Source organism: Mixophyes fleayi, chromosome 2 (genome assembly GCF_038048845.1).
Source record: "Mixophyes fleayi isolate aMixFle1 chromosome 2, aMixFle1.hap1, whole genome shotgun sequence".
NCBI classification, from domain to species: Eukaryota; Metazoa; Chordata; class Amphibia; order Anura; family Limnodynastidae; genus Mixophyes; species Mixophyes fleayi.
The window spans coordinates 13,418,275-13,429,085 of NC_134403.1; positions in this window are offsets into that span (position 1 = coordinate 13,418,275).

Genomic DNA, 10,811 nt, shown 5'->3' on the forward strand with positions numbered 1-10,811 from the left:
TTAAAAAGGCCTAAAAAAATGCTTTATTCAAATAATTATTTTTTTTAAAACATTTTTATCTGTCATTGTCATGCTGAGATGTTGACAACAAAATTAGTATTGCAGCAGCATGTGTACCTGCACGATTCTCATTGAATAGGTTTCCCCATCCAAAGACATGGGGGAAATATTATTATTATTTTCTCTCAATCGTAGTTACAGTTTTCTGTGGAAGTTTATTCCTAGAAAATAATTACCCTCTTCAAATTCTGATTTTCGTGGCAATTATCAAGAGGCTGAATCCAGCTCAACAGACACAGTCTGCAAGTAGTTCAGATGCACGCTGCATGGCCGACATTTTCACTGTACAATCATCATCTATTTATATAGCGCCACTAATTCCGCAGCGCTGTACAGAGAACTCACTCACATCAGTCCCTGCCCCATAGGAGCTTACAGTCTAAATTCCCTAATATAGACACACACACACACACACACACAGTATACACAAGCATACAACAGATGTGAACTAACTGTAGTACAGCCATGCAGCATGGGTAATTCATGTATGTGCGGATTTACATGGCTGATCTGGTATCCCACGTCAGGTATGAAGGAAGCAGTAAATAAACTGCATTGTTAGCATTAGCGTGTGTTACAGCACAATGTCTTTGTATTCCCTTCACCAGAGAAATAAAACCAGAACATTTCTAAAGACGATCGGACATGTTCGCTACTCGCTCGTGATTTGGCGACAATCCATTGACGTTTGTACATGAACATGTTCATTTAATGTGTCCGGTCTGGGTTATGATGCTGAACATGTCACTAAGTAATGTAAAACTTCATTTCTGATATGGGTGTCATTTTTGTGTGGAAAACAAAGTTACATTATTCTCTATGGCCAGAGGAACACCAGAGGTTATGTCAATAGAAAATGCTGATTGGGTATAGCAAACAAATTTATGTAATACTTTATCTAATTAATAGAAGGGCATTTGGAGCACTTGGGGGGGGGGTGACATCCCCTATACAACATATTGAAATGGGGATCGATGACCGCTACTCGTCGATAGGTTGGGTGCAGCGTCTGTGAGAGAGACAGGCAGAACGATTTGCTAAGTCTAGGACTATGGATGGGGAATACGTGCTTTAAAAGGCTCTTTCTGGGTCACATGTCCTATGAACAGGTCTGTCTGTGTGACTGGTAGAATATGATCAGTTAGATCATTGCTAATTATCCCTAATTTCCAGGCACAGTCCCCTCCTAAGCTTTAAAGTTTCGTCACTGCAAATGTCACCATTTTTTGTTTTGAGTAATTACATCTCACAGCTTTATTTTTGCACTGCAATTTAGAGTTGAGCAAGGACACGCCCCTTCCCAACGCTAAGCTTTGTCCGCATGTTTTGCAATTCCTCCCCTGCAGCACAACATGGTTTTGCCAAGGTACAAAATTGTTCCTGCGAGATGGATTTGCACTGAATTCTAAATAAGACCCCATGGACCTGATTCATTAATTAAAGTAGATTTAAAAAAAAAAAAAGAGTAACTTTGCACCTGGGCAAAACCTTGTTGCATTGGAGGGGGAGGCAAATTTAAAATGTGGGGACAGATTTATAGTTGGGGTAGGGCATGTCCTAGATCAACTTTAAATTGCAGTATAAAAATAAATAAGTATTTGTGTGCTACATGAAAAAACAACCAGTATGTATCTTATGTGCAAAATAATAAGCTAATTTGCACCCCTTGCATTGTAACATGGTTTGTCCAGGAGAAAATATACTCCTTTTTTTTGCCTTACTTTCCTCAATGAATCAGGCCCTTTATGTTCTCATACTCAAAGTTACAATAAAGTATTGCTTATATATATATATATATATATATATATATATATATATATATATATATATATATATATATATATTTATATTATCAAATATAAATGCAAATGGACCTTGTGAATCACGAACCACCTCTGTCATATATGTACTTAGTTGCAGTTCCTTGGCAGATAACTGCACATGGAAGTGACTTTAACATTTTGCTAACTACACCCGATTACCACGTTTACATATATGAATAGTTCAGTTTCAGTGTAAACTTGCTTCAGTACAACAGCGCACTCTGCTGGTCAAGGTGAATACTGTGAAATGCAATCAGTTACCGGTAATTGTTTCTCTGTAATATAGTAAATAAACATTCGAGAAGTCAATCAGAAGCGTAAACAATATTTGCCTTTGTATAATCACTAGAATTTAAAAGTACAAAACATTAAAACAATTGGAAAAGAAAATATATTTAACCTAATAACCAGATTCATACAATTTATTTGAAAAAATAATAATGCTGATTAATTTCAAGAAACAAAAAAAAATATTAATACAGTGGTTGAACAGGAAGTCAGTGGATCGTACAAGAAAATAAAATTGGCAAAACATAAAAGAACAGTAAAAATGGGATTTTTATACTTATGTAAAATCCGTTTCTCTTAGTCCATTGGGGGAAACCGGGGACATTGGGGTATAGAGTGGGGACATTGGGGTATAGAGTAGGGACAGGGCGAACTGGCACTTTAAACTTCTGTTTAACTAAGCCCTAGCTCCTCCCCCTCTATACCCCAACTCCTGTCCAGCCTCAGTTTATGTTTAACCAAGCCCACAGAAAGCGGAGATAGGAACAGGAAAAGAGAATAAAATTAACAAACAACAACATTCTCTTACCAACAAGACAACATGTCAAACTGTAGGAGAAACTAGAGCGTTAAGGGTGGGCGCCCAGTGTCCCCCAATGGACTAAGAGAAACGTATTTTACGTAAGTATAAAAATCCCATTTTCTCTGTCTTCCTTTGGGGGACACCGGGGACATTAGTGACATCCCAAAGCTGCCCTACGGGAGGGAACGCTCAGAAGAAATGGCACGAAACACCTTTCTTCTAAAACTTGCATTCTTGGATGCAAACACATTAAACTTGTAAAATCATTCAGGACCGGAATGACAATGTGTTGATTTAGATAAAAACCAGACACAACCGTAGGAAGGAAAGAGGTCCTGTTTTAAAGAACTGCCTTGTTTTTATGAAAAACAAGAAGAGGAGACTTGTAAGAGAAAGCAGCAAGCTCTGAAAACTGTGCGTGCCGTAGAAATGGGCAAAACCGTTCTCTAGGGTAGAAATTTAAATTTCCACTGTATTCAAAGGTTCAAAAAGGCGGATGCTGTAAAGCATTTAACACCGAATTCAAATCCCATGGTGGTACCGGAAGAACATATGGAGGTTGTACATGGAGAACGCCCTGAATGGAAATGTGCACATAAGGAATTACAGCAAGTTTTCTTTGAAAGAAGACAGAAAAAGCAGACACCTGACCTTAAAAAGAACTAAGGCGCAAACCTGCATCCAGGGGCGGATCTAGACTTTATGTTTAGGGGGGGGGCGATTTTGCATAATCACGCCCCTCCTTTGCTCTGATTGGCTGGCCTGTGTTAACCCCGTCTTCCGCCTGCGATTGGCCCCGCCCCCTCCCGTTGTGGTCGCCGGGTGGGACCACTCTGGCTGGCCGCCATTTAGCCCTGCTCATGCTTAGCCCCGCCCCTCCCGTTTTAATCGGCGGCTGGGACCTAGCTTTTTGCTGCTAGGGGGGGCGAATGCCCCGATCGCCCCCCCCTGGATCCGCCACTGCCTGCATCCAACCCCTCCTGCAAGAATCTAAGTAACCTGGCCAAGCAAAAAGAAGAAGTAGGATATCCCTTCTTTTTTCACCAGTCAATAAGTTTTCCAGACTCGATGAGAAATCTTTGCAGAGGCTGGTTTCCGAGCACAAAGCATGGTTTGCACCACAAGTTCGGAAACACTTTAGCGCTTAGGATCATAGCTTCAACAGTCACACAGTTAAAGCCAGACGTTGTAAACATAGATGACAAAAAAGGATCTTGAGTTAATAGATCTGGGCGCAGCGGCAACCGCCAGATCCGAGCTCGTCGGTGTACCAGGCCCTCTGCGGCCAATCCGGCGCTATCAGAAGAACTGGAACACCCTCTCTCTTTACCCTTTATTAACACCCTTGGAAGCATGGCTACTGCTGGAAAAAGGTACTCTAAGCAATACCTCCAAGGGACAGACATGGCGTCTACTGCAACAGCCATAGGATCTCTTGCACGGGAGCAGAAGAGGAGAACCTTGTGGTTCATCCGAGATGCCACCATGTCGATATTCGTGTGACCCAACCATTCCACCAACTGACAAAACACCTTAGGATGAAGGGACAATTTCCGCATGGCCAAGGGACTTTTGGTACCGCTTTGATGATTGAGTAATGCCACCGATGTGGCATGGTCTGACTGAATCTTCACTGGCCTTCCCTGCAGCAAGTGTTGTGCGCTTATAAGAGCATGAAGACTGCTCATAGTTCAAAGACATTGATTGGAAGCTTGGATTCCTTTTGAGTAAAAAAACCCTGAAACCGAGCATTAAGACAGAAGGCCTCTAATTTCGAAGGCTGGCATCCTTTGTGATTAAAGTCCAATTTTAAATTGATAAAATGCGTCCCCTGGCAAGAATCTGTTTATGTAACCACCAAAGAAGCAACTAACTGGTCTGCGGAGACAGGTGAAATACCTGGGCCGCCAGATTCAGATGGTATTTGTTGCATTGCACCAGAAGATTCAACTGGGACTGCCGTGCAAGAAACTGAGCAAACTGGACCGGCTAGAAAGTCGATACCATGTTGCCAAAAACGCTCATGGCGAAATGTACCGAAGGTTACCTTGCCGCCAACCAAGATCTTACCCTCTTCTACAAGGCTAGAATCCTGTCTTGGTTGGTAAGAACACCCGTTTTGACGGATGTGAAATAAAAATACTCAAAAAGATCATTTGCTGAGATGGGAGCAACTTCGACTTTTTGAAATTGAAAATCCAACCGTGAAACTGTAGAGTCTGGATTACTACTTGGATATGTTGCCTACAGCCCCTTTGGAGACTCTGTCATTAAAAGAAGATCGTCCAGACAAGGGATGATTGTAATCCTCATGGACTTTAGCAGAGCAGCCACGACCGGCATGATCTCCGTGAAGATACGTGGGGTGGTGGCCAGACCAAAAGGGAAGAGCCTAAAATTGTTAGTGCTGTGACCGAACCGCAAACCTCAAAAAGGGACTGATGACCCCTCTAGATAGGTACATGAAAATAGGCATTTTTGATGTCTAGAATCCCCATGAATTTTCCTTGTTCCATGCCTTGAATGACCGAGCTCAAAGACTCGATTCTTGAACGTGGGCACTGTGATGTGAGTGTTGAAACATTTTCAGAGTCAGAATTGGTCTGGGGCGGATGAGTGGCCTGTAGAAGATTGGCCTGAGGAATATTAACCCCGAAACCTTCCTGAGGACTGAAAGGACTGGAATTTGGATAATCTTTGTTTGGGAGCATTAACTGGGAGAAAAGAGCCCTTTCCACCTGTAACTTGACTGATAACGGAGTCAAGCTGAGGTCCAAACAAAAGACCCCCAGAAAACGGTATGGTCTCAAGAACCTTTTTAGACTCCCCATCAGCCTTCCAGGACTTAAGGCAGAGAATACGACGAGCTGAAACTGCAGAGGCAGAAATCCATGCACCAATCAGTCCCGCGTATGTAGCTGCCTCTCGTACATAATCTATCGCCCTCTGAATTTGCTCCACTAATGGAAGCAGTTCAGAGGGAGGTCTGCTTGCCAACAAACCTTGAAAACGGTGCTTTGACCAGCGTTCTACTGATTTGTTAACCCGCGCAGATGCCAAAGCAGGCCTGAAAGAGGCACATGCTGCCACGAAAATGAACTTAAGGACGGCCTTAACCTAATGGTCTGTACCATCCTTAAGAGTGGCTATGTTAGGACAAGGAATAGTAGTTACCTTGGCTAACCTTGTAACTGCAGCATCCACACCTGGAAGCGTCTACCATTTAGCAAAAAACTTCAGGAGGAAAAGGATAAACCAACTGCAGTCACCAAAATACTTGGAAGTTGCTATCTGGGGAAGTCCAAGGCTCTGACAACAAATCTTCCAATAAGGAAGAAGCCAGGAAAAAGAAAGATTTTTTTTTTTTTTTCGTGCAAAAAGAGGAGCTTGTGCAACATGAGGAACCTCTTACTTAGGAAAGTGAAGTACCTGACACACAGCTTGTATTAATTCTTCCACACTCTGGCGAACCGAATGAATCTCCTCCACAAACGAAGGAGCATCCATGTCAGAATTCACCACTAAATTACCTTCATTCTGGGAACTACAGTCAAATCTGGCTTATTTTCCTGAAGTTGTGGCGCCGTCCTCCTGCGCTTATGTGAGGAAGACGGTGCCACAGATTGTAACATCTTCTCTAAGAGGAAGAAACCTAAACCAAACCCTGTACAGAGGATGCAATTGCCTGTACCCAAGCAGGCTGTACAGACTCCGCCAGGGAGAAACAGTCATACCTTGACTTAGCGAACTAGAACCCAAGTCAGTTGCTACAGTGCAAGCAGAATCAGAAGATGGAGCGACCACAGCCTGTGACAGCACCAACTGAGCAAGTTCAGCCACTGTATTGGAGAGAGACAGAACTCAGGCATGTGTTGCCGTATGTAAAGCAGCAGCTGCTGTATTACACGTATGCTCTTTGAAAGGCGGCAGGCTGCATGCAGAGCCTGCGCGTCTGACTGACCTGATGGTAACTTAACGTGACAGACAGACCAGGTAAAACTCAACATTGATGTAACACCAGCTTTACCACGCATGGGTTTTCCTCTTCTGACATGTTAACAGATGGGACAAAACACAAACACAACAGTGTAATAAACAGTGTAACAAAACACAATATAAATAACAAGCAGCCCACAAAACTGAACAGAGAGAGCCTGCAATACAGCCAATAAAGCCCCACAGAGTAAAAGTAATAAACTTTTGAAAACAACAATCCCCAAACCTTTCTATCAGGACTCAGGACAGAAAAGGGGAGCTATAAAATGGCTGTTTATTCTGGTGTCTGCACACATAATAGTGAGAGACCACCATGGAGGAAGTGTAATTAGAAGAAACACCACTCCCCCCAGGGCCCAGCACTGCATTGGTAACAATCAACAATCCAGTGCCTAGCAGAGCTCACTATGTTAGTGACCCCAGCCTGACCCTGTCTCCTGAGCTAAAAATAGAATCCTCTTTTTTTTTCCATAAACTGACTGCTCCTAGTAAGAAGCAGCCTGCTCAGGGACACACTGCGATTTTCTAGCCCTCTCTCTCAGCACTGTGCTGGGAGAGGATTTCACTTGCCTTCTGCCACCCCTCCTCACGCAGTGTCTGCAGTCTATCTGTCAGATCAGGAGGACGGATACAATCTGCGGCGACTGTGCCCGGCTCCTAGGAGGGTATGAAAACGTTGGGAGAGGGAGGCTGGCAACAGAGGCACCTCTCACAGCACCTCCGATCCCACCCCCCTCCATACAGCGCTTGCCGCACACTGCATACTGCAGATTCCTGCCATAAAATAATAAGACTAACAGGAGAAGGCTGCAGCCCAGACACAGCCCTTTAGCCGGGCACTTAAACTACACTGGATAGGAGGTGGGGTATAGAGGGGGAGGAGCTAGGGCTTAGTTAAACAGATGTTTAAAGTGCCAGTTCGCCCTGTCCCTACTCTATACCCCAATGTCCCCGTGTTCCCCAAAGGAAGACAGAGAAATATATTATACATATATGATTAGTCCATAAGCAATTGAGTAGTAACGTTAATTTTCTGTTCATAAGTCAGCAAAAAGTAACAATGTTTATAAAAGTGATCTAATTCCGAGTACAATGACACAATATTCACTTGATTCCTAAATCCTCTGTTGAGAGATAAACAGTTTCAAAAGTGTAAATTTACGTCAAAATCAGAGCAGTAGCAGACAAGACTACTGTTAGACTGACTGCTCATTATGTGTAATTAGGTCTATGCCACAACACAGACGTGACCATGGTCAGTAGATGTCTTTAGAATCACCCAGTGAGAGCGTCATCCTTCAGATTCTTTACCATCACCAACGTCATCATTACCATCCTCCTCGCTCTTGGTTCCAGTGTTGTCACATTATCTTACACTTACTCAGTTTGGAGCAGAAATCGTATACAGCTAACAAAACCCCATTTTGCATAAATCACGAAATTGCGCAGTTTGTCATCCAGACAGCCCCCTTGTAGTAGGGACAAATGTCCCACATCTCATTGTAGGCTTTTGCACCTACCATGATAATGAAAGTATACTATGCTACGCCACAGATCTGTGTGCTTTACAAAGACGTAAGTCTCCAAACCATCAGCTCATATGTGATGATTCAACTACATGTAAATTTACTGACTAAGCTTGAGAGAAGCATGAGTAAAGCAGTCATCCATGACCATGCTAGGTTGTATCCAAAATGTGTAGGAAATATCTTTTTTTTCCCCACAGGCTATGAAAAATAATGTACATTTGTGAACTGCTGTGTCCTTTTAATGCAACATTTTATCTATTGTTTTTGGTAGAACAATTGTTCAGCTATATGAGCGGCTGCCCTCCTCAACCCAATTATCACATAAGCGTAAATCTACAAGCTGAAAAGATTTGTCATTGAGCATCTGAAGGTCATTGGGTGCAGTGTGAGTAATCTGAGTTTTATCACCATATGACACCTCTTGAAGTGAGTAACTGACTGTTAATCTCTTTTCCGCTGCTCTGATTGTCCATCTTTGATCCCAAGAGTAAAGCTGGGTACACACTACACGTTTTTTATCCAATAATCGGCTAAATCAGCCGACATACGACCGCTCGTTCAAAAGTCGGGTCAGTGTGTGCAGTGACACGATGGTTGAAAGTCTGCCCAAGTGGACGATTGTCGCCTCATTTGGTTGGTCATAACGTTTTTGTTTAATATTTGTTCCAATCTCGTTTCCGCTGTGTAGTGTGTATAAACTTCCGACCGATCCACAACAGTGAGTACGAAATTACAGTCATTGCTCACAACAACATGGCTGTAAAAAGTCGCCAAAGGGACATCCGCTCTTCCCTTTATCGTCCTAAACAATGCTAGTGTGTATGCAGTCCATGGACCGAGCGATCGGAACATTGATCGCATGTAAAATTGATCAGCATAAAAAGTTGGTGGAAAATTCTGTAGTGTGTACCCAGCTTAAGGAGGAATACGTACAGCAGACCACTTGTTCCTATGAGCAGGGAAAGTAATTTGCTCAGGATACCAACTCCTTATATTTCAGTGCATTGTGAGGAGCAGTCAGTATATGAACTATACCTCCTATACATAGGGAGAAACCGAACAGCTAGATTCTCAACTTGGCAGTAATCTGCTCATATTAAGGGGTAATTTCAATACAAGTTACATAGAGGGTATTTAGCATAAAAGAACACACTTAAGGGAATACTTACTGTGACTGGATTACCTATAAATATAAATTTATTTAAAGGAAATAGTGCAGGGCGCTTTTTTATATAATGGCAAATATACTTATTTTTGCTATTCTGTAAATGTTGGTAAAATAGATATCTTTATTTCTGAGACCAGGGGAAGAAATTTGTTTACTTTATCTTTGCTAGACGAAATGCATGATTTCTGAGGTATATATCTGATACAATAAGCCTTTGTGGAGGAAGTCTTTTGTGTATCGTGATGTGGGGAAATGACTTGTTTGGGGTTTTGTACCTTTCTTGGGGAATGTGTATTCTGCGATTGCCTGAAGGACCCATGTTAATTTCATGTTAATTAGACCTTTTGATGTGTGAGGGTCTAGCACCTGAAGGCACAGAAAGGTTTAATTAGACTGCCGTTCGATTTTCTGCATTCAAAATAAAAAAAAGGAAATCACAGCAAAGTTTTAGGATATCACAGATAAGTAAATATTGTTAGTTTTGCATTTCATGCAAATCCATGTTTGGGTAAACAAATTGCATCCTGATTCTAAAAATAGCTGACCTCAAGGGGGCTGACTTGCCCTGTTAGGCTGTGTTCAAATCTGTATAAAAAGCACTGTCTTGTATTGAAAATTGCTCTTCATGTTCCTTCTGACCTGCTTGTCGGTACCTTCAACCAGGGTGAGCGAATAAACATCACTTGCTTCAAAGACCTGCTTGGAAACTTCTCAATCCCTGTGACCTACAGATTAGACTCAAAATCTAATCCGTTCCTGGCTGTTTTTGAGGAATGGATCCAGCATCCAGTACCACCGCTTTGCCGCTACCCTCAGCTCTGGTCAGTGTGATAGGCCAGGGGGGATCCATCCACAGCAACCCTGATCCATAGGAAGAGGTCAGGGGTACCAGCCCAGGTACACCAGCAAGGGGGTACACTCACAATGTCAGTTACCCAGAAGGAACCCGGTTCTCGAAGCCGGTATGGAGTCCAGTGGTGGCAGCATTTGTAAGCCCCTCCTACTGCGGTGAGAGGGCGCATTTAGAATACCAAAAGGTAACAGTGACAAAGTGAGCCCAGCTGGGTCCCAGCAGCGACAGGGTGGCATAGGCGGTCCATCTTGTCACACCATCACACATGAGTACAAAAACCAAAGAATGATAAAACTATATATTATATTATATAGTTATATGAAGGCCAAATACATAATGGTTAATAAACATTAGGCCTCAACTACAAAGCATAAAACAACAACGCTCTGTACAAAATCTGATTTGATGGGGCACAAGTTTTTGCCAGGCAATGAGAGTACTTGGGCAGAGCGAGGGCTCTTTTGTAAAAAACGGACTAAAAGGGCAGGAAAAGTGCATATGCCGCAATGTAAAATAAATCTACAAAACACATAAAAGTAGCACATGTAATAGACCGTCACAATGTCCCTTA